General features: G+C 49.0%; 1 protein-coding gene and 1 long non-coding RNA gene across 2 annotated transcripts in view; one reads left to right on the top strand and one right to left on the bottom strand.

Moving 5' to 3' along the window:
- MEGF11 (multiple EGF like domains 11) overlaps positions 1-26,951 on the bottom strand; it is a 389,965-nt gene that overhangs the window by 277,317 nt on the left and 85,697 nt on the right. The window lies entirely within an intron of this gene.
- On the top strand, positions 21,252-26,584 carry LOC129620915 (uncharacterized). The gene is made up of 3 exons (XR_008698858.1): positions 21,252-22,892; positions 23,713-23,926; positions 25,132-26,584. It is a non-coding gene; the product is annotated as an uncharacterized LOC129620915 (long non-coding RNA).

Genomic DNA, 26,951 nt, shown 5'->3' on the forward strand with positions numbered 1-26,951 from the left:
GAGGGAAGGTGCAAACTAGGTCCTACGCGTGGGCTGACCCATCCACACTGCCTGCCCACCTGCCTCCCTGGGGCAGAGCTTGTGGCCGTGAGAGACTGCAGAAAATGCCAGGAGACTGAGGTCAGGAATCAGCAAGGCCTACCTTGAACCCCAGCCTCAGGGTCTTGAATTCTACTTGCCCCCGACATGACCAAGCCTCAGCTTCTGTCTGTGGGACTCATAATAACTCATGTTCCAGGCTGGGGCGGGGCGGCGGGGGGTTATCACCTGGCTCAGCGTGTGGCGGTGCAGAGAATTTCTCTACAGTCAGCTAGTCTAAATCAAACACCGGTTCTGTTAATTAGTAGCTGGGTGACTGTGGACAAATGATTTCATCTTGCAGAGGCTCTGTTTCCTCATCTGCAAATGGAGATGGTAATTGTATCCATTGTGAAAATTAAATAAGGTAATGACACCAGTATCTGATACACAGTCACAATTCAGCAAATACAGCTGCTGTCACTATAGTAGTTACTGTGTATATTTTGGGCTCCTTCAGTTCCCCTGTACCCACTTTCCTGCTGCTGCTGCTGCTAAGTCACTTCAGTCGTGTCCGACTCTGTGTGACCCCATAGACGGCAGCCCACCAGGCTCCCCCGTCCCTGGGATTCTCCAGGCAAGAACACTGGAGTGGGTTGCCATTTCCTTCTCCAATGCATAGAAGTGAAAAGTCAAAGTGAAGTTGCTCAGTTGTGTCCGACTCTTAGCGACCCCATGGACTGCAGCCTACCAGGCTCCTCCGTCCATGGGATTTTCCAGGCAAGAGTACTGTCCACTGATTAAAAAAAAAAAATCTTGGAGTTGTCTCCTACTCTTTTTTGCTTTTAATTTGCTGGGCAACTTTGGGAAACTGATTTAACCTCTCTGGTTCTCAACTGTCCATTCTACAAAGTGAGGATGGTAAGGCCTCCTTTGATCTATGTGGAGGATGGTCATAAAGGTCAAAAAGATAAAGCAAGTGAAAGCTTTGAAATGTATAATAAGTGGCACAGGAGCGGGGAATTGTCATCATCAACCTCCAGCAGGAAGGTTATTCTAGATGCCATGATTGGCCTCTCTTCCCCAGGGAGCAAAGGACAGTCTCTCTCAAGACCTCAGAGGAAAAGAGCCTACATTTCTAGACAACATTGACAGCAAGTTACAACTTTTAATTCCTACAGATGGCTAACCAATGTCCCTTCCCACCGGCTGCTGTCTTCTTGCTCTGCCCTTGGGAGAAGGAGAGACAAGTCATTGGTCATTGTTTGGGTGGGAGTTCCTCATAGTCTAGAACGGTTTGCTTTTAATTTGCAGTAAGACACAGACTAATACATGATCCTACTTGCATGATCTCATGGGCTCATGTCCCCTGTAACTCCCCTCTCCTGCCTCCCACGCTGCTCTATACCTCATCCAATAAGAGGACTCCACTGACTGTACCAATGTCAAGTTGCTATCAAATCTCCAGCGCTTTCAGGGCTTCCCATGTGGCTCAGTGGTAAAGAATTCACCTGCCAATGCAGGCGACACAGGAGACATGGGTTCAATCCCCTGGAGGAGGAAATGGCAACCCACTCCAGTATTTCTCCTGAAAAAATCCCATGGACAAAGGAACCTGGCCAACTATAGACACGACTGATCAACTGAGCATGCACACACACTCTAGTGCTTTCACTCAATTTCTGGACTTCTCTCATTATAGACTCAATGGCTTGCCGGCTGGCACCAGTCCCTGGAGCGCACTTTGAGTCACTGGAAGGCAGTGGGCACAGAGGAGCAAGCTGGGATTCTTAGCTCCAGGTGCTGCGGTCTTTATGAAGATGGACACCTTCTAAGGAAGGCACAATACCGCTCTTCACCCATCTCCTCTGCCTTTGCTTTCTCTCACTGCTCCCTGTGGGTTCCCATAATGCTCACTGCTTCCTGTGGGTTCTCATAATGCTCACTGCTTCCTGTGGGTTCCCATAATGTTCCTACCTGAAAACACACTGAAAAGTCCCACTCTTGACGCCATTCTTTCCGAGGTAGGCATAACGTGGACACCCTTCCTGACCTGGAATTGGGAGGATGGTAGCTGAGTTAGAGTTGCTAGGTCCCCAAATTGCCCCCTGAGTCTCTTTGGCTGCCAGGGAGACCCAACAGTGAACCCCAGGGATCTCATCTGTTTCAAAGCCCCAACCTGACTTTGTCCTCCCCAACCCCATTCCCCATGGAGGCCTTAACAATCTGGCTTCTGTCCTGATCCCTGATCCTCAATTCCCTCTCGCACAGGCACCTTACATGGTGGCCCAGCCCAAGGCTCATGCCAGCCTCCTCATGGGGCCTGATCCGTCACCCTTCACTCAATCATTCACTCCACCCAGAAGCACCTAGTAAGCGCAGACATTAGGCAAGTCCCTGGATACATAACGGCTTCCCTGATGGCTCAGACAATAAAGAGTCTGTCTACAATGTAGAAGACCCAGGTTCAATCCCTGGGTCAGGAAGATCCCCTAGAGAAGGGAATGGCAATGCACTCCAGTATTCTTGCCTGGAGAATCCCACGGACAGAGGAGCCAGTTACAGTCTCTAGGGTAGCAAATAGTTGGATGACTGAGCGACTAACACTTTCACTTGGATACGTAACATATCAAGTCAGATGCTGATGGGAGGAAGAACACAATGTGACCAGTATCTTCCAGAAGACCCAGACCCCAAGGCCCCTGTCAAGGGATCTGGGGAGGGGAATGGCCAGAAGAAGGGGCATATATGCTGAGACCTGAAGGAAGCAGAAGAGTTAGCCAGGTAGGGCAGGAGTGCTTTGGGCAGAGAGAGAAAGAACGGGTGTATTTGAGGAATTAAAACTGACTCATTCTGGCTGGAACAGAGTTTGAAGCAGCATTGGTGCCTGCTGAGCTAGAGAGGGGGTCACCCCGGAATACAATGTGCCTCTGAGTCACAACTCTGCCCCCAGATAAATAGGCAGCTGCTGGAAGATTTTAAGTCAGGGATCGACTTGGCCAGGGTTATATTTTCCAAAGGTTCTCTTCTGATTAAAAAAAAACAAAAAAAGTGAAAAGAAAGTGAATTCTCATTAATAGGAAAATAATTTCTTTTACATGATAGATGGATATCCACATTGTAGACTATCTGGCAGCTATTAAAAGGAATGCATGAGAGCAACACTGGTCTAATTGGAAGGATTGCCAGGAGGTACTGGGGAGGGAAAAAGTCAGAGGCTAGATAGTATAATCCTGCTTTCCTAAAGCAAACAGTACACACACACACACACACACACACACACACACCACATACATGTTTGTAAATTGTTGGAGTTAGAGGATACGGAAGGATACAGAGAGGGCTGTTGACAGGAGGGACTCCCTGAGTGGGCAGAGACTAAGAGCATGATGCAGGGGAAAGGGAGAGGAGGGCAAGTTAAAGAAAAAAATTAAAGAATGAAAATTTTAAAAGCATGTTATGATTGCTCTTATGTGAAATGATTTTTGTGGAGACCGTCAGGTCTCAGTTTATCTGCCCCTTCCTCTGACCAGTGCCCCTTCCCAGGGTCCCTTGGCAGTAGCCCCAGAATATAAAAAGAAAGGAGGAAAAAGAAAAATAAGCAATCTCCCACTGACTGAGATATGAAGAGAGGCGATCAGATGGAGTGGGGCTGGAGCAGGCAGGATGGTAAGGGGGCTGCTACAGGTGGTGTTAGTGGTAAAGAACCTGCCTGCAAATGCAAGAGACATAAGAGGCACCAGCTTGATCCCTGGGTCAGGAAGACTCCCCTGGAGAAGGGCATGGCAACCCACTCCAATATTCTTGCCTGGAGAATCCCATGAACAGAGGAGCCTGGCGGGCTACAATCCAAAGGGTCGCAAAGAGTCGGACATGACTGAGCGACTTACCGTACAGCACAAGGCACAGTAGCACTGGGACACAATATCCCTCTGCGGTCACATCTCTGGGCCACACCAGCTGACCCCATGCCTGTGCCAGGGGCTGGCAGCCCTTCGGTCACTGTGTCCCTTCCCTCGACTTCATCCCTGCCCATCCAGTACCTCCCTCCTTAACAGCCTGGACAGTCCCCCCACTTCTGTTCCCGTTGCAGCTGTTGCTGAGGGACTGGAGGATGGGGTGGGCAGGTCTGGGGCCAGGTCTCTGGTTGCCTTCCCTCCCCCTGGCCTGACATCCCGTCAGAGCAGAGGCTGCCTGAAGCAGGAACCTTCTCTCCCATTGCTTCATTTCCCCTGCCAACGTGCTCAAAATATGACGACTGGTTCCTGGATGTGGTTTCACCATTGAGAAGCAGCAGGTTCTTGGTGAAGTCACCTCACCACTCAGTGAGTGTTTCAGTGTCCAAAGCTGCAAGAAGATGCTGGAAAGACCAGGCATGAGATGGAAAGGCAGAGGCCCAGGAGAGGAGGGAGTCAAGTGTCTGTGCCAGATGGGAGGAGCTCTCCAGCCTTCTCCTCTGCCCTCTGCCGTCGGCTCCACAGATCCTTTCCGACCTCCTCACCCCCCTTTCCCAAATAGCTACAACCACAGGCACGAGCACCCCGGAGCGCCACTGATGGGAAACACTGATTAGCGGCATCAGTAGACTCTCCAGAAACGCCCCAGAGCCACTTAGGAAAAACCCTCTGTGGCATGCCATAGTAACGCCAGATGGTCTAGACAGCCTTGATTCCTGATTCTGCCTGGCTCTGTAAACTTGACAGTCACTTGATCTCTCTGATCCTTAGCTTCCCCCTCTGTAAAGTAGGGATACTAGCAGGACCTACTTCATGGGTCTTTGTGAGAAAAGAGGAGCCCATACAGCCTGGGGAGGAGTTGCTTTTTAATTACTATCGGTGATGGTGTCCCTGGATCTTTTCAGGGTAAGTCTATCTTCCCACCCCTATACCCCAGACACCTTCCTGAGCTGGGCAGACCACACCCCTCTGTCAGTATCACTCAGAACGCAGCCCACTGGGGTTCAGACAAAACTCATTGAGTGGGAAGTCTGTTGTCACGCATTACAAAGGTTAATTGCAGGATTCAACAGCAAGAGGGAGGGAGCTCAGCCCACTCATAAATACAGCCGATTAAGAAACAAGCATCATTTTGTAATGATGCCACTGGTAGAAATACACCACCTCATTTACCACTTTTAGAGCCAGGCGGGAAGGTTTACCCTAGACACTTCCGCTGATGCCCAACCCCCACCCCGGGGGGCTTTCCTGTGCCCACCAGGCCTTTAGGGCACCACCAAGTATTGCATCATCAGAAGCAGCAAGTGGCCTCGGGCCTAGAAGAACACCCCTCCCTCTGCCCTCTTGAAGCAGGGCCTGCTGGAGCTCCCAAGAAGTCAATTAACAGCATCTGGCTAATTAAAGCATGATGTTACATTTCTCTTGTTGACTCAGTCGGAGCTGCAGCGGGAGCCTCAGAGAGGCAGCCCCCACGTCCCAAGCAGCTCCCGCTTTCATGTGGCTCTGGGGAGACAAAGCTTCTCTGATCCTTTTGAAAGCTGTGGTCCCACCAGCCCCAGAGCAGGGGGCCAGGCCACCCACGGGGAGGACAGCAGTTCAAAGCCAGCCTGGCGGGCACCATGGGGTCCAGTTGGGATCAGGAATAATTAGGACATTCCAGACCATAAGAATCAATAACATAATTAACAAATATTGTGCTATTCCTCAGAATCTTGCTACAAATTATGCTGTCTTTGATCATACAATGTTCCCTGACTGTTAATGACATGTAATGTTAATTACCAGAGAAAGAAAGCTACTCAGAATGAAGACTTCCTTGGAGAATAATTAATATTCTTTGAGGAGTCTCAGAGCCTTGAGGGGGACTTCCCCCTCCCCTCGAGCTGTGGTGACTTAGTAACTTGAGGAAGTCAACTCTACTTGTCCATGGATGGACAGACCTACCCCTTAAAAAGAGGGTGACTTACATAGAGTAGGCACACAATAAAGGCTTGTCAGCTGAAAGAAAGAATGGACAGATGGATGAAGAGGTTCACCTGAGAATCTAGCAGAATCTTAAGATGTGAGGGCAAGGATACTCTGGATCATAATCTAGCCACCCATTTTTCAAATGGGGAAACTGAAGCTCAGAGAGAGGGAGGGACTTTCCAAAACCACACCTCTTGTCAGTGACTAAATTTGGATGAAAACTCAGCTGTAGACCATCAGCCCCATCCTCTTTCTCCCCATCATCACCCTTAGTCTCAGTGGAAGTTAGGAAAGATCCAAGGAACAAAAAAGGAACATTTTAGGGGTTGAGGAGATGCCCATTAGCCTTCCAATGTGCTGGAATACTGCAGAATTGTCCAGCCTTACATCTTTGACTTATTTGGAATTCCCTGAGTGGGGATGGACTGTCCCCATCAGCTGAGACACACTACCCACCCCACACCATTCTGGGAAACTGCAGAGTGCTGATCAAAGTCCCCAGAAAAAGGTCTCCTGCCCCTCTGACTCCTCCAAGGAGGAGATTCCTCCAAGGGAGAACAGAAAAGGGAGGAGCCAGGACGTTCCTCCTCCTGGGCACCCGCAAACCATCACTGCCTTCTCCCTCACAGCCTTGGCAGACCCCCTGGGAGAACCAAGGTCTTATCAGCCAGACCGCTCCCAGCAGGAAGATGGGGACATGGGCAGAGAGCCCTGGCCCAGAGGTCAGATGCTGGCTTCAGGTCCTGCTCTACTACCAGTCATAGGCAGACCACTCCCTCTCTGGGTCTGAGTTTCTTAACCCATCAAGAGAGCTCACCACCCAGATAATCACTAGCTCCCTGGCTGATATCCCTGGATTCTGAAAGGATGGAAGAAATTTCAGCTTCCTGGTCTTCTGGGGGGTCCTCGGTTTCCTCACCTACTCTCTCTGAATTTCCTTACTTCCTACAGCAAATGTTTCTCCCAGAGAGAACGGCTCATTAGGTCTGGCAGATCCCCAGAGAAGAGCTCCCAGCAGCTATGGGAGAGTCAGTCTTCCCAGCTCCAGAGAGGCCCAGTCCCATCGTCCCCATGTTGTGGGTGGGGGTGGGTGTGGGGGGTGGTGGGGTTGGCCAGGGGCAGGGTTTCTGGCTCTATTCGCAGCAGGCCCTGGGAGGAGAGGGGAGGAGGGAGCCACCTCCCTGCCCCATTGCTGCCCAGATGCTCTTCAGGGCCTGGCTTGTATCCCAAACTCAATCACAGGCATTGAATGGGACAATACCCAGGCTGAGGGGGCAGGGTGAGGAGAGCACAGGCAGATGTGCCTGGGAATCCCCCTCACCGCCCCCCCACCCACCCACCCGGCCTTGGCAGCCCCTGCCTGCTTCCTGGACTTTTCCTCCAGGAGGCCCAGCTCTGCAGCACCACTTACCTACTGCCTCCTCCAGCTCCCAGCCAAGCTTGGGCGCCACCAGACCCCTGAGAAACACGGACCTCTTACCACAGAGGGTGAGGCAGTGAGTGGCGAGCACATTCCTGAGCTTAGGTATCCCCATTTGCTCAATAAAAGCCCACTATGGTTTCAAGTCACACCTCTCCCTTCACAGGATCTTCAGTGCTCTCGGGGGTTAGAAAGGACTAGAAAGAGGGTCTCTGTTTATCGGAGACAAAGTAAAGACCCAAAAAGCAGGAGTAGCCCAATGAAGGAGCCAGGACTAGAAACCATACCTCCCCCTTCCTCCCACCCTACTTCAAAAGGATGCAGAATTTTGCTTTGCTGTGTTCGTCACCTCCCAGCATCACTTTCCATGGTGGACACAACAGAAATTACTCGGCAGCTTGGTTACCCAGAGGCCTGGGCTGACCCCTGACATCTGACAGGGGCCCTGGCTAGGGCAGGCCTCATCCTCCCCAAATCCTCGGTTTTCAGCCCTGGGGGCGCCCGACTGCGCTTCTCTCTGCACCACTCCTGTGCCTGAAGTCTCCATAGAGAGAACTTTCTGGAAATCTCCCCTCCCTTGACAGGAGAACACAGACCAAGGGGGCACATCCCCATTATGAGGACTGCCCCGCCACTGTGGCCTTGAGGATGCACACGGTCCCTGGGCAGCAGGCAGTCACAGCCCAGCCTGCCTGTCCCCACGCCAGATGGCAATGGGGACTGCGCTCAGCCCAGGGGCCAGGCTGCTCAGCTGGCTGCAGGGACCCAGAGCCCAGGAATGAACCCTTCAGGACCAGACTATGGGTTCCTGGGGGATCCAGGCCTCCCAGGAAGCTGCTCTCTGCACACCCTCTCCATGCCTCCCCACAACCATCCCCCATCCCAGAGCCCTTTCCACTTTCCCCTCTTCCTTCCCACCTCCTCCAGGACAACTTCTCCAAGCCTCAGTCCCCTTTACTCCTGCCTTACTCCTCTTATAGAAAACCTCCAGCACAGCAGACTGCCCTTCTACACTCATTTCTTGCAGCTTCCTACCCAGGCTCTCAACTCTTTAGGGGAAAGTGCCCTGGTTTACACAGTTTCCACATCTCCCACAGCACTGCCATCTCAGAGCTGAATAGGTGATGGATGAAAGCTCTTCAGTGGATGGCCTGCTGGAAAGAGTAAGGCAGGTTCTCCTTGGCTTGATGAAATGACCGGGAAGAAACCAGCTCTAACTCATGGTGTGATCCGGAAGCACTTCCTGCTCCCTTTGGCCACTGAATGAATAGGGAGGAGCTGCTTCTTATCCCACCCTCCAGGAGGCACCTGGAGCATGGAGAAGTAAAGGGTTGGGCTTTGGAATCAGGACTCCAGGCTCAAGTTCTGATTCCTGCTGGGCTCCCAGAGAAATCTGCGGCTTCTCTCCAAGCCTCAGTGGCCTCTCCTTGCAGAGTGGCAGATAGGGTCATGGGAACTCATGCACAAACAGTGCCTGGTACAGGGCCTAACCCATGAGGATGCTCCCTAAATGCCAGCCCCCTCAGCCTCCCCCCGCTGGCTCTGGGGCCCATCCAGTGCCCAGCGATGGGTATCAGCAGCTCGGGGCAGTGATGCCCAGGGTCCCATCAACCCGGATCCTGGAACGTGGCCACCTCTGGAGCAGGACTGCCAACCAGTTCCCCAGAGACAGGCAAAAACCCCTGCTCTGACACCCGGCAATGAGCAGCTTTGCACGAGACAGGCAGCCCGGCAGCGCCAGCAGGCGTGGCTGAAGTAAATGAGAGTGTAACCCTCGCTACCTGAAACAACAACATCATAGCTGTCAAAGCAATTTTCCACCTCAGTAGTTTAACACCTGAACTGTTGCTGCACTCCTCCCCCACCCCACCCCCCAGGCTCACTCTCTCCATCTCACTTCACTGAAGTCAGCCTCACTAGGAGCTAGCCAGCCCTTCTAGAATTGGTGGCAAACAGTCTTTGCCCCCAAGAGCCCAGAGGCTGCAGAATTAATTGGCACATGGGATCTTCGGAGAAGAGGAGAAAAGAAACAGGCTCAAATAATCTATCCGGCATCTGTCAACATCTGGGTTATAAATAATCCAGAGATTTAACAGGGATTCCACCGTTAGACTGCCTGTGACTTCCTGTCATGAAGATGCAGGTATTTACTGGGATCATATTTATTTTCCTAGAATGAGAAGCAAAGCTTTGGAGGGATGTAAGAGACAGAGGCATCTCTAAGATGCCACCTGTCTGTTGGGACCTACCAGAGAAAGACACACACGCTGGGGATGATACTTAAAATCTTCTAACTGGAGGGGGAGAAGAAATGACCAATCATCCTTACACTGGGCCTGGAGGTACCCCTTTAAGTTGATGGATCTTGGTATGGTCTCAGTGAAGGTCGTGGGTCCCAAGGGAGAGCCTGGGGTGACAGAGAAGCAACCCAGCTATTTACCAATCAGTATGGAAGTGGCTCAGTATTTTAACAACCATCTCTCTCTCTCTCTCTCTCTCTCACACACACACACACCCCTTCCTCCCTGGTTACTCCAGTGGCAACTCCCTCTTTCCCCAGGAAACCACCAAGTTCTCTGACAGCCAACAAGATTCCCTTCAGGGAAAACCAAGGGCCAGATTAGAACCACAGTCGGGATGTTAGAGCGGGCAGGGATCAAGGAGATGGATCGTGTGCAAATCTTGAGTTGGCAGATGTGGAAACGGAGGCCGCTCCAGGCCACTCTGGGATGTACAGGCAGGGCTTGCTGGGGCCCTGGCCCACTCTGTGCCCACTGTGCTGCCTATGGCACCAGAGCCAAGCCCTAGGTCATAGGTCACTGCACCTGCAGTTACCAGGCGGTTGGCGCGCAGTGAAGCTTAGAGGAAGGACCGTGGAGGGACAGCCCCTTGGCCACAGAATTTCCCCACCTCGGGAGGATGGCAGGGAGCATGGGGCAGGAAAGAGGCTGGGCAGACCCAAAGACACCAGCCTCTATGAGTCTGCAAAGCAAGCATACCTCAAATTCAGGACAGGAGGCAGAGGTTAAGGAGTCCGGAGTCAGATCTTCACACCCTTACTAATTTCTTCCAGTCTCACAGCTTAAGCAACAGCTGTTAGAATCTATTAGGTCCAGCAGATCACTCCCACATTTCTCACTTCAGCGTAGCTTTGCCCGTGAACTCACGACTTGTGTTTCTACCTTCTTTCTCAATCTGCCTACACAGATATCTAACAGACATCTCAAACTGAACACACCCTACACCTGATCTCCCCTCAAAACCTGCCCCTCCTATAACCTTCCTCATTTAAGGGACTTGAGCCAACAAACCTGAGTCATTCTTGATTCTTCTCTTTCTCTCACAGACCTCACCCCACCTCTCAGCAAATTCTCTTGGCTCTACCTTCAAAACAGCCCAAATCTGGTTTCTTCTCCCAACTGCCACTGCTCCAAACCTGGTCCCTGCTACATCATCTCTGGACTCAGAGAAGAGAGCTCAGCGACTGGAGACGCCCTGGGAAGGTCATGGAGCCAAGACCAAACCCCCCTGAGCCCCAGCTCCATCCCTTCACATGAGGCCTTGGGAGCCGCCTGCTACCAGCGTAAGCTCCTGCCCCTCAAGACTCTCCCCTTCGCACATGCCAGGCTTCAAGGGGAAGCCCAGACTCTGAGACTGTGGGAAAGCCTTTCACCTCCCTGCACCTTGCTTACAGGTTTTAGAGGCGAATAAAGGGGATCGAAGATGCTCGAGCAGCTGACAGCCCCTGAATCGGAACACGCGCAGCACTGGCGCATCACACCTAGATGAGGGATGTGTGCCACAGCCCGTGATGACCCCACACCCCGCCACTGCCCCCCCACTCAGCCCCCCAGGGGCCCATCCCGTCCACTCTCCACTTGCCTGATCACAGCTGGCAGCATAGTGTTAATCCTTGGAAAAGAAAACAAGAAGGACAAAAACTCTGCTTTAATCAGAGTGAGTGAAGAAGTGCACGTGTTCTACCAATATCACCTCACACCGTCCCTGTGTGTCAGGGAGGTGACACGATCCCACCACTGGACCCCAGCAGTCTGGCCACAGGACGTCAGCCCGGGCTGGAGGAGGGGCACCTCCTGCACACAGGGCTCTGTGCCAGGTGTTCCCTGAGGTCCCACCAGCGTCGCCACCCGCCGCCCTACCGCGGCGCTGGTTCCCGAATCTCCTGCCATCTCTGTCCCTGCACTAATGTCACTGAAAGAGGACATTGTTGGAAGCGCTTAAACAGGACTGCCAGCCCACTAGCACCTGTCCTGCAGACGCCTGACAGAGGAAGATAAATGTATTTATAACATACAGCAAAGTGAATAACAAAGAATTTATAGAGTCGTCTCTGACAAAGCTGACAAGCCACGGCTGGCAGCTTTAATCAGTTCCCAGCTGAGCCCCGGAAATCTACAGGAGCACAGCTCTGACCTTTCGGGATGATTTCTAAAGGGAAGGTTAAAGTTCTGCTGCAAACTTTTTTTTTTAATTTTAGATGAAAGAAGGGTGTGAGGTTGTATACACACACCAACCTCCAAGGTGGTAATGGGAACACGGGAATAGGATTTTATTTTAAATTAATCCCCAGATGCCCCTCCCGCTGCTGCCCCTCTGAAATGTTTGGCTCTCCGGGTGAGACACAGCGTCTCCCATTTGGCTGATGAAATGCTCGCTTGCGTGAACAACTTGCAAATGGGCTGAAAATAAATGCGGCTGTAGATTCCAAACATTATTTTTGATAAATACGGGGCCAGAAAGAGGTCTAAATATTTAAAAGGTCACTTTAAAGCCCTGCATCATTTTCATCCCCTAACCAGAGGCCTGCTGGGAACATCCCAAGTTGGTACCACCCCAGGTGTTCCTCTTCTCCTGGGCAGAGCCAAGACTCAGAGGCTTTGTGTAGAAAAGCTAATGAAATTCGGTTTAACTGCAGCCAACCGTTTAAAGTTCTTTCTCCAAAGGCAGGCTTTGCATAAACACAGTCCTCTCCTCCCATCAGGAGGAGCCATCTGGACCCCGCCTCGGAGCAGCTTCCTCGAAGCCAGCCCACTCTGCCCTCCGGCTGAGAACAGACCTGGGTACCAGGATCCAGGGACAGCTGCTGGCCTTGGGCACAGACGGCCCTCTGCACCCCGCTCTGGTTCACAGCAGAATCACCCAGGGATGGCTCAGGAGAAAGGAGATTTTAGAAGATGCAGGTTCCTGGGCCCTCACCCAGCTCCACTGAATACAGTCTCTACAGATGGAACCCAGGAAGCTGAATGTTGGAAAGTTTCTCCCAGATCCTAAAGAGTAGCAGGGAAGTGTGGGCTTCCTCAGTCAACTCTGAGAAGGTAAATAGTGGAAACGCCTCTGCTGCCCAAACATTCCCTTCACCTCAAACTCCACCTTCAGACAGAGGCCCATTTCTATGGCACTTCTCACTCAAGCATGAACCTACATCTTATTCCTGCCTGGACAGAGGCCTGGCGGGCTACAGTCCATGGGGTTGCAAAAGAGTTGGACATGACTTAATGACCAAACAACATCTTAAAATAGGCCAGACAATCAGCTCCAGCTTCTACTTAAAGATTTCTAAGTCCTCTACCCTGTGACTTTGAACTCTGTGTTTTCAGACAAGCCTACATGGCATCTCTTTGTAAATGCTCTTGAACAGAATGGGAGAAATATTTCTGATCTCATATACCTGATAAGGGGTTAATATTCAAAATATATAAGGAACTCATACAACTCAAGAGAAAAAAAAAACAAACCACCACCGAATACTTCAGTTTAGAAATAGACGAAGAACCCGAATAGACATTTTCCCAAAGAAAATATCCAAATGGCCAACAGATATATAAAGATGTTCAACATCACTAATCATCAGGGAAAGACAAGTCAAAACCACAATGAGCAATCACCTCACACCTGTTCAAATGGCTACTCTCAAAAAGACTGAGAGATACCAAGTATTGGCGAGGATGTGGAGAAAAGGAGATCCGTCTACACTGTTAGTGGGAATGTAAACTGGTGCAAAGAATATAATCAATCTGATTTCGGTGTTGACCATCTGATGATGTCCATGTGTAGAGTCTTCTCTTGTGTTGTTGGAAGAGGGTGTTTGCTATGACCAGTGCATTCTCTTGGCAAAATTCTATTAGCCTTTGCCCTGCTTCATTCTGTACTCCAAGGCCAAATTTGCCTGTTACCCCAGGTGTTTTTTGACTTCCTACTTTTGCATTCCAGTCCCCTATAATGACGGAGAAGGCAATGGCAACCCACTCCAGTACTCTTGCCTGGAAAATCCCATGGATGGAGGAGCCTGGTAGGCTGCAGTCCATGGGGTCGCGAAGAGTTGGACACGACTGAGCAACTTCATTTTCACTTTTCACTTTCATGCATTGCAGAAGGAAATGGCAGCCCACTCCAGTGTTCTTGCCTGGAGAATCCCAGGGACGGGGGAGCCTGGTGGGTTCCCGTCTATGGGATTGCACAGAGTCGGACACGACTGAAGCGACTTAGCAGCAGTAGCAGCAGCAGCCCCTATAATGAAAAGGACATCTTTTTTGGGTGTTAGTTCTAAAAGGTCTTGTAGGTCTTCATAGAACCATTCAACTTCAGCTTCTTCAGCGTTACTGGTTGGGGCATAGACTTGGATTACTGTGATATTGAATGGTTTGCCTTGGAAATGAACAGAGATCATTCTGTCATTTTTGAGATTGCATCCAAGTACTGCATTTCGGACTCTTTGGCAAAGGCTTCCTCAGCGATCAATGCAAAGAAATAGAGGAAAACAACAGAATGGGAAAGACTAGAGATCTCTTCAAGAAAATTAGAGATACCAAGGGAACATTTCATGCAAAGATGGGCTCAATAAAGGACAGAAATGGTACGGACCTAACAGAAGCAGAAGATATTAAGAAGAGGTGGCAAGAATACACAGAAGAACTATACAAAAAAGAACTTCACGACCCAGATATTTCTCACTTCCACTGTATAATCATAAGGGATTTGATTTAGGTCATACCTGAATGGTCTAGTGGTTTTCCCCACTTTCTTCAATTTAAGTCTGAATTTGGCAATAAGGAGTTCATGATCTGAGCCACAGTCAGCTCCCAGTCTTGTTTTTACTGACTGTATAGAGCTTCTCCATCTTTGGCTGCAAAGAATATAATCAATCTGATTTTGGTGTTGACCATCTGGTGATGTCCATGTGCAAGGTCTTTCTTGTGTTGTTGGAAGAGAATGTTTGCTATGACCAGTGAGTTCTCTTGACAATGCCAAAGAATGCTCAAACTACCACACAATTGCACTCATCTCACATGCTAGAAAAGTAATGATCAAAATTCTCCAAGCCAGGCTTCAGCAATACGTGAACCGTGAACTTCCTGATGTTCAAGCTGGTTTTAGAAAAGGCAGAGGAACCAGAGATCAAATTGCCAACATCCGCTAGATCATTGAAAAAGCAAGAGAGTTCCAGAAAAATATCTATTTCTGCTTTATTGACTATGCCAAAGCCTTTGACTGTGTGGATCACAATAAACTGTGGAACGTTCTGAAAGAGATGGGAATACCAGACCACCTGACCTGCCTCTTGAGAAACCTATATGCAGGTCAGGAAGCAACAGTTAGAACTGGACATGGAACAACAGACTGGTTCCAAATAGGAAAAGGAGTACGTCAAGACTGTATACTGTCACCCTGCTTATTTAACTTATATGCAGAGTACATCATGAGAAACACTCGGCTGGAAGAAGCCTAAGCTGGAATCAAGATTGCCGGGAGAAATATCAATAACCTCAGATATGCAGATGACACCACTCTTATGGCAGAAAGTGAAGAGGAACTAAAAAGCCTCTTGATGAAAGTGAAAGTGGAGAGTGAAAAAGTTGGCTTAAAGCTCAACATTCAGAAAACTAAGATCATGGCATCTGGTCCCATCACTTCATGGGAAATAGATGGGGAAACAGTGGCTGACTTTATTTTGGGGGGCTCCAAAATCACTGCAGATGGTGATTGCAGCCATGAAATTAAAAGATGCTTACTCCTTGGAAGGAAAGTTATGACCAACCCAGAGAGCATATTCAAAAGCAGAGACATTACTTTGCCAACAAAGGTCTGTCTGGTCAAGGCTATGGTTTTTCCAGTGGTCAGGTATGGATGTGAGAGTTGGACTGTAAAGAAAGCTGAACACCGAAGAATTGATGCTTTTGATCTGTGGTGTTGGAGAAGACTCTTGAGAGTCCCTTGGACAGCAAGGAGATCCAACCAATCCATTCTAAAGGAGATCAGTCCTGGGTGTTCTTTGGAAGGAAGGATGCTAAAGCTGAAACTCCAGTACTTTGGCCACCTGATGCGAAGAGTTGACTCATTGGAAAAGACTGATGCTAGGAGGGATTGGGGGCAGGAGGAGAAGGGGGACGACAGAGGATGAGGTGACTGGATGGCATCACTGACTCAATGGACATGGGTGTGAGTGAACTCCAGGAGTTGGTGATGGACAGGGAGGCCTGGCGTGCTGTGATTCATGGGGTCGCAAAGAGTCAGACACAACTGAGCGACTGAACTGAACTGAAACCGGTGCAGCCACTATGGGAAACAGCATGGAGGCCCCTCAGAAAACTAAAAATAGAATTGCCATATGGCCCGGCATTCTCCTTCTTGGTATATATCCAAAGGAGACAAAGTCTCTATCTGGAAGAGAGATCTGACCCCCACGTTCATTGAAGCATTGTTGACAATAGCAAAGACAACATGGAAACACCCTAAGTGTCCGATGACAGATAAATGGATAAAGACGCTATGACGCGCATCTACATCTATATATAATGGAATGTTATTCAGCTAGAAAAAGAAGAAAACCTGTTATCTGGAACAACATGGATAAACCTTGAGGGCATTATGCTAAGTGAAATGTCAGAGAAAGACAAATACTGTATGATCTTGTTCATAAGTGGAATTCAAAAAAGCCATACTCATAGAAACAGAGAGTAGAATAGTGGTTGCCAAGGACTAGGGGGTGCGGGAAATACATGTCAAAAAATGCAAACTTTCAGCTATAAGTTAAATAAATCCTGGAGCTCTAATGTACAGCATGGTGACTATAGTTAACAATACTGTGTGGTATATTTTAAAGTTTCTAAGAGAGTAGACCTTAAAGGTTTTCAACACATGCAGAGAAAGGTAATTATGTGAGGTGATGGAAGTATTAACTTATTGCAGAAGTCATTTCACAATATATACGTGAGTCAAGCCATCACATTGGGCACCTTAAACTTCCACAATATTATATGTCAGTTAGATCTCAATACAGGCTGGAAAAAATGCCCTTACTCCTAGTGGAAACATTTTAAGCTGTGATTTACACCTCAATTTAAATGAGGATGGAATTTTCCTTTGAGAGTTGGTCTTCTGGCCAACTTGCCATGCGCCTAAACTTAACTTGAGTAATAATGATGCTAAATCTGTCAAGTTTATGAAGTGTTTTCATGGCCACAATCTCACTGATTTCAAACAATCCTCTCACAATTGTTAGCCCCTCAACTTTCTAAGTGAGAAAAGCAAGGGTCAGAGAGTTTAAGAGATTTGCTCCCCTCAGGCAGCAAATGGTACAACTGGGAGCAGAATTCAGGCTGTGGGACCAGTGATCTAGTGCTCTTTCCACAGCAAGAAACACTCCTCCCCCAGATGCAGGAAATTGCTCTATAATACTCTAGCCCAGGGGCTGCAAAGTCTCTGCTTGAACATCTCCAGTGATGGGTAACTCATTACTTCCTGGGGTGGGTCCAACCTGCCCACTCTCGGGTGGGTAGAAGGCAGGGAGCCCAGGAAAGCACCAGCCCTGAGGGGGCAGTGATGAGGGCAGCAATGGGCCAGTGAATTAATGACACACACCATGCCCATGGGGCTCTGTGTGATACCTAGTGCCAGTTTGTGGTAGCACCTATTGTGCCCATCCAGGAACATTTTTCTTCCCATCCTTCACCCCAGAGCTGTGTCCAGGAGTCCCACGGCCCAAGGACAAAGCAAAAACCCCAGGAATGAATGACCCATCCCCAGTCCTAAGGTTGGGGCCATTTAAGATGCTTTGGTTCCATTGTTTGGGAGTTTGGAGGGAAGATCCTCTCAGGTTTTTCAGCCTTCTGACTTGGTCTACAACTGTGAACACTCTAGACACACCTTCTGCACAACCCCACCACCATTCCCCACCACCATTCCCCACCACCACAGCCAGACTCTCAGCGGCTTCTCAGCACATGGAAGGGCAGAAGGGGAAGATTCAGGCCTGAGCACTTATGCCCGAGGGACCACGATGACACATGCCAGACCATGGGACAGACCTTGGGATGCAGGTCTTGGTGCATAGTACCTTCTGGGACCTTTTGCGGAAGTAGAGTGCGAGGAGATGGGAGGAGAGTGATGGAGGGAGAGCTTTGGTGGGAAGGATTATTGAGACCCCATGGCTGGGCTGGATTCCAGAGGGTCAGTGAGAGCCTGGAAGAGGCCAAGATGGTCCCCAGAATTGGATGCAACCTCCCTGCAGACAAGGCAAGGCAGACTAAGCGGCATTCTTCCAGATTAGCAAAGGACAGAAAACAGCATAACAGATCTTCTGAAAGATGTTCACTGTCTCTCATGATACAATCATTCCCTCCACCCCCCACCTTTTCTTTGGTAATGGAACTCCAATTTGTTTATGTGATAGATGGAGACCCTTTCACCTTAGGAGGAGCACCAGCCCCAAAAGATGAGTTAAGACTAGTGATCTCATCCCCCTTGGCTTGTGATTAGTATAAGGGTGGGCACATGTCACTGCTCTGGTATAAAGTGTATTGAAAAGTCAGCTAAGAAGAACTTTCTTCCCTAAATAAAAAGACAAAGCCTCCTGAGGAAAAAATCTTCCTCTCTTCCCACTTCCTGCCAGGAACATGATTGTGATACCTGGAGGTACAGCAGCCACTTTGTAACCGTAAGGCAACATGCCAATATGCACAGGATGGTAGAGTCAGAGAAGTTAAAAAGCCTAGGTCTTCAATGACAAGGTGGAACCACTATGACAGCATCAGACACACAATTTCCAGAAATTTTGCTATGCAAGAAATAAATACCTCTATTTGTTTAAAATACTGTGATTGGTGGGAGTTTCCCCTTAACCTGCATCTGAACTCTGTGTTAATTACTGTGAGTAAGATAATTTGTTGAGTGCCTACCACATACCAGGTGCTGTCCTGGGCCCAAAAAGGACACAGACACACAGACACACACACACACACACACACACACACACACACTTACTTCTATACCTAGAGGCACCTATATTCTAGAGGTGATAAGAAAATAAACAAGTGAATAATAGATATGTTATGTGGGTATAAGTGCTATGGCAGAAAGAGAGAAGGGAAGGAGATATAAAATGTCAGAATTGGAAGAAAGGGTTGAAACTTGACATAGAGTGGTGTGGAAGACCTCACTGAAAAAGTGATATTTGAGCACAGACTTGAGGAAATGAGGGGCCAGTTGTGCAGGTATTAAAGGAGGCGTGCTCCAGGCAGAGGGAAGAGCTGCCTGGATGCACCGATTAAAGGACACAGCCATCCCAAGGTCAGCTTGTGGCATCAGGTCACACAGCTCACATGACTTGGACAAACATCTGGAGTACAGGCTCACAGGACCCTTGAATAATATGAAGTCTGACAGAATTGGATGAGGCTCTCAAAAGAACTTGACAGGCTGAAGCAATAGACTGAATGGGAGAATATGAAACACAACAGGGATGAATTTAAGGGGTATGCTCTTGATGCAAAATATCAATAGCACAGCCCTAGATGAGGAAAGACATGGCAATCACACGAGCAAAGAGAGCTCAGGAGTGTTCCACATCAGGAAAGCTGACAATACAATCTCCATCTACTTCTTTTTTTTCAAACTTTCAAATTTTTATTTTGTATTGGGGTGGTGCTGGAGAATTCACTTGAGAGTCCCTTGGACATCAAGGAGATCAAACCTAAAGGAGATCAACCCTGAATATTCATTGAAAGGACTGATGCTGAAGCTGAAGCTCCAATCCTTTGGCCACCTGATGCGAAGAACTGACTCATTGGAAAAGACCCTGATGCTGGGAAAGATTGAAGGCAGGAGGAGAAGGGGACGACAGAGGTTGAGATGCTTAGATAGCATCACCCACTCAATAGACATGAATTTGAGCCAACTCCAGGAGACATTGAAGGATAGGGAAGCCTACTGACGTGCAGTCCATGTGATTGCAAAGACTCTGACAGTACTTAGCAACTGAACAACAAATTGCTGATTAACAATGTTGTGGCAGTTTCAGGTGAACAGCGAAGGAACTCAGCCGTACATATACAAGTATTTATTCTCCCCAGAACCCCCTGCCATTCAGGCTGGCACATAGCATTGAGCAGAGTTCCATGTGCTATACAATAAATAGGTCCTTGTTGGTTATCCATTTTGAATATAGCAGTGTGTACATGACCTTCCCAAACTCCTTAACTATCCCTTCCCCTCGGCAACCATAAGTTCATTTTCTAAGTCTGGGATTCTCTTTCTGTTTTGTAAGTTAATTTGTGTCATTTCTTTTTAGATTCCACATATAAGGGATACAATACGATATTTCTCCTTCTTTGTGTGACTTCCTTCACTCAGTATGACACTCTCTAGGTCCATTCATGTTGCTGCAAATGGCATTATTTCATTCTTTTTAATGAAAAAGAAAGTCACTCAGTTGTGTCCAACTCTTTGCAAACCCCATGGACTGTAGCTTGCCAGGCCCCTCTGTCCTTGGAATTCTCCAGGCAAGAATACTGGAGTGGGTAGCCATTCCCTTCTCCAAGGGATCTTCCCAACCTAGGGATCCACTCAGGTCTCCAACCCAGGTCTCCCACATTGCAGGTGGATTCTTTACCATCTGAGCCCCAGGGAAGCCCATTCTTTTTAATGACTGAGTAATATTCCATTGTATATATGTACCACATCTTCTTTATCCATTCCTCTGTCAAATCTCCACCTACTTCTTAGTTCAGTTCAATAAATTAGTTCTGTCCAATTCTTTGCAATCCCATGGACAGCAGCACGCCAGGCTTCCCTGTCCATCACCAACTCCTGGAGCTTACTCAAACTCATGCCCATTGAGTCAGTGATGCCATCCAACCATTTTATCCTCTGTCGTCCCCTTCTCCTCCCGTCTTCAATCTTTCCCAGCATCAGGGTCTTTCAAATGAGTCAGTTCTTCGAATCAGGTGGCCAAAGAATTGGAGCTTCAGCTTTAGCTTCAGTCCTTCCAATGAATATTCAGGACTGATTTCCTTTAGGACGGACTGGTTGGATCTCCTTGCAGTGCAAGGGACTCTCAAGAGTGTTCTCTAACACCACAGTTCAAAAGCAACAATTCTTCGGTGCTCAAAATTCTTTATAGTCCAGCTCTACCATGCATAGATGACTACTGGAAAAACCGTAGCTTTGACTAGACAGACCTTTGTGGATGAAGTAATGTCTCTGCTGGCTTTTTTTTAGTATGCTGTCTAGGTTTGTCATAGCTTTTCTTCCAAGGAACAAGCATCTTAATTTCATGGCTGTAGTCACCATCTGCAGTGATTTTGGAGCCCCCAAAAATGAAGTCTCTCATTGTTTCCATTGGTTCCCTAACTATTTGCCATGAAGTGATGGGACCGGATGCCATGATCTTAGTTTTCTGAATGTTGAGTTTTAAGCCAATTTTTTCCCTACTTCTCAAGGGATATGCTTTAAATGAGCATGCTGCCCCACTCTCTTCACATGGGTCAAATCACATACCATTAGAGGCCGAAATCCAAGGGAAAATGACCAGACAAGCTGGGATGCACTCGGGGTGGGAGGCCAGGCTGAGGAGCCCTGAGATGGCCTCTCTGAGGAAGGGTCTAGAGGGCTGAAGGTGTAGACACTCGGAAGGACATATGCCCATCCATTGCTGGTTTTAGGAATATAGCTCTCACATTTTAGAAATGTGAGGTGTGTGGGGGATGTGAAAGGGAGACGCAAGAGGGAAAGGATATGTGTACACATATAGCCAATTCACTTCACTGGGCAGCAGACTCTAACAGAACATTGAAGACAATTATACTCTAAAAAAGAATCAGAAATGAAGAAGGAATCACTGTGGCGTGCCATGAGGCATTATGCTGAGCATGAGGTGCCAGACAGCGGGCTTCCAGTGTGACTGCATTTAGATGAGGTCAAGAACGAGTAAAGCTAAGATACGGCAACAGCAACAACAAGGGAGAGTCACCTCTGGGAAGAGAGATGGTATTGACCAGGAAGGGGATTGGGCAACCTTGCAGGCGACAAAATGCTCTATATCTTGAGCTGGGTGGGAATCACACAGATGTATCCATTTGTAAAAATTCATTGAGCTGTGCACTTCAGATGTATACATTTTACGGTTTATGTGATACCTCAATAGAAAAGGAAAAAAGGGGGAAACACTTTTTAAAAGGAAAGGGGGGAAAAAAGAAAGACATGATCAAATCACTTCTTGGGTGGAGGTTAAGTTCAAAAGTTATCATGTGAGGGAAACATCGCCTATAGTCAAAATTGCCTGTGCAAATCACTTAAATCACTACTGAAGATGTATTCATATGGGTGCATACAACCCTGTAACCTAACGCTGAGACACTCTAATGATTGAGAAACACTAGGTTTGACAAAGGCTAAAATAAAGGAACACTGAGGCACGGCTCCATCTTTAGAGTAACTACCACACTCGTGTTGGGGAGCAGGGAAGGGAGGGAGAAACCGAGAGCGCTCTGCCCACCCATCCAGGCTTGTTCCATTCTGCTTTAATATTAAGCCACTACAACATGTTTTGTTACACAGTACTGACTTGTTTTTTATAGGGAGAATTAAATGAGCTGGGTTCTAGCGGAGAAGTTAAACACGGCAATTACTCTACCATTAGGTTCCTTCGGTTCAGCACCAAAGAAAAGAAATAAGATGAAAACACTTGGACGCAGGATCCCAGCTTGAGAGAAGAAGAAATCTGTGACCCGAAGTAGGGGAGTTCTCCAAAGATGGATGGGTTGGTAGATAGTGAGCTCCCCGCTGGCAGAAGGAATGCATAGGCTGACCATTTGTCAGACCAGGTGACCCTGGTCATTACCGGCTCTTCCCAGCCTGCAGCTTCCGAGCTGGCCAGATCTCCTGGCTCCCTGTGCGGGGCACATCCCCTCAGCTCACAGCTGCCTTGACAGTGAGATGTGGAGTCGGAGAGAGGAGCCTGTCAGGAACTCCAGGTGGCTGTCCTAATAGAGGATTGCTGTGCCGCCTCTGAGGATTTACAGTTTCCCTCCTGAGTTATGGGAAGGCGGGCGGAGCCTATAAAAAGGAGCCGTCCAGGCTGCGCTGTGCGCGGGGTATCAATCAGCGACAGCCTGACCACTGGAGCAGAGTGAAGATCAGTCTACTGATTTCTCACCTATAAATTCTCCCTCCCTGCACAGCAGGAGCAGATGTGTCATATTTAAGAAGAGCTTGTGCCACAGTGTTAATTCCAGGTACGTATGTGGGTGGGTGGGCTGGGGAATAGCGAGAGGGAGGAGGAAGCCATCCTAAATGTCAGGACGTCAGCTGGCCTCATCTCCCACCAGAGGCCCCAAACCCACCTTCTTCCAGTTCCATCCCTAAGCAAATGGTGCTGGGTGAGCAGACAGAAAAGCACAGTACACCTGGGAGCAGGACCATTGGACTGGGTGGGGGGCCCATTGCAGCCTGAACCAGGTGAAAAACACTAAGGTGAAGCCATCACTTACTCCACCTGCTACTGGAGGCTTGGAGTCAACACCCTTCCCGCGTCTTCAATTGTAGTACCAGCAAGGACTGAGGTGGGAGGATAGCAGATGGATAGAGAAGGGCCAGACTTCCCTGGACCCAGAGTTGAATTTCACAACTCTGTGGGCACCCATCATATTCAACACCAATGTGAATGAAATGGTGCAGTGCACAGCCTGGATAGCTGTACCTGGCAGTCCTGCTGGACCCACATCAGAGGTCTTTCTTCTTGAGAATCAGATAATGGAGACAACACTATACCAAGAATTAGGGGACCTGGCTTCAAGTACAAGCTTCATCTATGACTTACTGAAGGCCCTGAGCTGGTGGTTCACTTCTCCGAGCCTTATCCTTCTCACCTGTAAAATGGGAACAATAATTCCTATCCCACTGGATCTTTCTCACCAGGTCTAGCATGTCTCCTCTGGACTTTGTGGAGTTCTGGACAGAAAGCCACTTCTTCTATAGATGACCCTTCCAGTATCCATTCAGACCCTAATCCCAGTTGCTAAGCAGCCTTTAAAAATTACCATCCTTCCTTTCTAGGGCTGCACCTTTCTGAGACAGAACCTGCAAGAGCTGACAGGATTTACAGCCATGCATAAGGTGCTCCATAATTTCTGAACTAAAAGGCAGTACATTTGTTTGACAACTAGAAAGAACATTTGAAACTGGAACTGTCCCAGAAACCCAGGGCCATCTGTTTGCTGATCCCAGGCAGGTGACTGCAGCTGCCAACAGCTGTGCCCACCGGGGGCAGGTGAGGGGGGTTGGGGACAGGAGGTGAAACAGAATCCAGGCTTTCCTGGCAGAACTCTGTCTCCAAATGGCTGGCAACACGAGGAGTGCCAGTCACCCTCTCTGAGCATGCGCAGGCATATCCTCTCAAACTATGGCAACACCACTGCCCTTCCCCTCCCAGCACTTTAGAAATAATATTCTCCCCCAAAGTCATCTTTTTTTAAGAATTTAGGCTTAGTTGTGGAGAAAAATAAACCAAAAGGGGGTGGGTGGCACAGGCACCTAGACTTGACATCTGATAGATGAAGACTTGAATCCCACCGCCACCCACCCCAATCCCCTGCGGTCTCAGGCAGATGCTGTAAACCTCCTGAGCTTCAGGCCTGAGGCCAGTGCCATGAGGTGGTGCGATCCCTTCGCAGGGCAGTGTGGAGTGCAGAGAGTAGGTCAAGTTCCTGGTATAAGGTGGGGATCCAGAGGGCGTCTGACCTTGTCCTAAAGCTTCAGACTGCTTTCCTTATGAGATGAGAGGCAGTGTTTACTTCCCAGGTAGGTAAAGGGAACTAGTCCCTAAAGCCAGCACTGGAGAAAAAGGAGCACTTTTTAAACTCTCTGTCCTCCCCCTTTCCTGTGACCTCTGTCCTCCCCCAGCTCATTCTGGTTCTCCTCTGGTCCTCCTGACCCCTGAAGCCCTCCCAGGGCCACCCTCTGCCCTTCTCTCACTCTCTTCTTCTCCATTTCCTCTCCTTTTCCCTCTCACCTGTGTCCTCATCTCCCAGACTCAGGGCAGCTGGGAGATTTACAGGGACTTAACAGGGAAAGGGCAGGAAGAAAAGCTCCCGGGTCCCTGTGAGGTCCTGAGTCAGGACGCTGAGAAAGTGTAGGAGGGCACTAAGAAGACCAAAGGAGTGGTCTCCCTCCATCCACCCTCCATGCCCTGCTGGGCCAGACCCTGGCCCAAGCTGGGCTCTGATGGGGAACAGCCATAGACTCCTACACCCTGCAGAAGACACGACCGGGATACAAGATGCTCTCAGCAAAGTTGCTCCAAGTGCCAGGGGTGGCCCTGCCTGGCAGAGCAAGACAAGGATGCCATGAAGTCCCTCTAGCTCTCCATGCATCACTTCCTGAGTGATTTGGCACACCACAGCCTTTTTTAAACACCATCAGTACAGCGACAACACCCAGATTTAAAACAGCAGGGCCCTTGCCTCTGCGTTCCAGATCCACATCACCAACTGCCTGCTTGACATCTTTCCCTGGATGGCAGAGAGGCTTCTCAAATTCAACATGAACAAAACGGAACTTGGTCCTCCCTTGGCCTCTGCTCCCCCTGCCCTAGGGTTTACCACCATGAGGAGGACACCACCATTCTCACTGATGCTAGCGTTATACTGATTCCGCTCCATCAGCAATCCTGTTGGCTCTCTCTAAAGTGTACGTGCAATTCCACTACCGCTCCCAGCCGGATCCCCGCACCAGCATCTCTCACTTGCAGAAGCTTCCTCGACAGACTCCTGTGTCCCTCATTCAGTCTATTCTCCACCCAGCAGCCAGAAAGAGTTTTTAAAAATACAAGTCAGTTCACACCATTCCACTGTTTAAAACCCGCCAGAGTCTTCCATTTATAATCTGAATGAAATCCAAATTCCTTCCTAGCCTAGGAGGCCTTCCATGATTTGGCCCCTGCACATCTTTCTGGTTTCACCTCATATCATGCCCACCTTGTTCTCCCTGCCCCAGACTGCCACACCTTCCTTTTCTCCCTCCAGCAAGCCAGGCTCATTCCTACCTCAGGGCCTTTCCAGTCCTTTCTGCCTGGAAAGCTCTTTCCCTGGATCTCCCCATGCCTGCCTCCTTCTCGTCATTCTCCCCTGAGATGCTTTTCCTGACCCTGTACACACTCACCCCAGCATCTCCAGCCCCTGGCCTCCCGCCTGGCACAGAGCAGTACTGGATGAATATCTGCTGAATGAATGTGTAAGTGAAGGAAGTTACCGAAACGTATAGCTTCGAGGAGGAGCACACAGCAGGAGCAGGCAAAATGGCTCCTGAGGAGGTGGAGTTCCAGTTCCCTGCCACCCTGTGCCCCCTGCCCTGGACACACTAAACTTGGCCATGGTCCCTGTGGTTGCAGCCAAGGCAGAAGTCTGAGGAGCATCCTCTCTCCCCATGTACAGCCTCAGCCCTGCCTTCCACAGCTGCAGTGAGCAGAGCCACAGCAAACTGAGCATCCTGACAGGGGCCAACAGCCCCAAGGTGATGGACCATCCCTCCCACAGCTGGGGGTAGCAAAGGAAACCCTCCAAGTCCAGGGGCAGCCAGAACAAAGGAGGCTGTGTCCCAAGACAACCCAGAAGGGGACTCGATTTTACTATCATGAGGCTTCATACCCTCTTGATAGTAAAGGGTCCATAAGGGTCCACACGGGTTTTCCAGGTGGTGCTAAGGGTAAAGAACCCACCTGCCAATGCAGGAGACATAAGAGATTTGGGTTTGATCCCTGGGTTGGGAAAACTCCTGGAGGAGGGCATAGCTACCCACTCCAGTATTCTTGCCTGGAAAATCCCATGGACAGAGAAGCCTGGTGGGCTATAGTCCATAGGGTTGCACAAAGCCAGACATGGCTGAAGCGACTTAGCACTCACACACACGGATCCACACCCCGTTCCCCTACTTCATTTTTACAGCTAAGAGCAGACTGCAGCTCAAATGGTTATTTCTCTGACCCCTGCAGCCCCTGTCCAGCCATCAGGCCTGCCCGTTAGACACTTATGAACCTCTCCTTTGCAGCATTCTCCACAGCTCTGTGTACGATTATTTATGATTGATCCTGTGCCATTCAATAGAGTAGCCACTAGCCACACATCCTATTGAGCATTTGAAATGTGACAAGTGTATATTGAGAAATGCAATAGGTGTAAAATACCTCATTAATAATCTTTAATGTTGATTATACTTTAAAAGGATAATATTTTGCATATAATGGATTAAATAAGATGTATTATGAAAATTAATGTCACTTTGCTCTTGTTACCCTTTTT

This window comes from Bubalus kerabau, chromosome 10 (genome assembly GCF_029407905.1).
Source record: "Bubalus kerabau isolate K-KA32 ecotype Philippines breed swamp buffalo chromosome 10, PCC_UOA_SB_1v2, whole genome shotgun sequence".
Classification (NCBI taxonomy): Eukaryota; Metazoa; Chordata; class Mammalia; order Artiodactyla; family Bovidae; genus Bubalus; species Bubalus kerabau.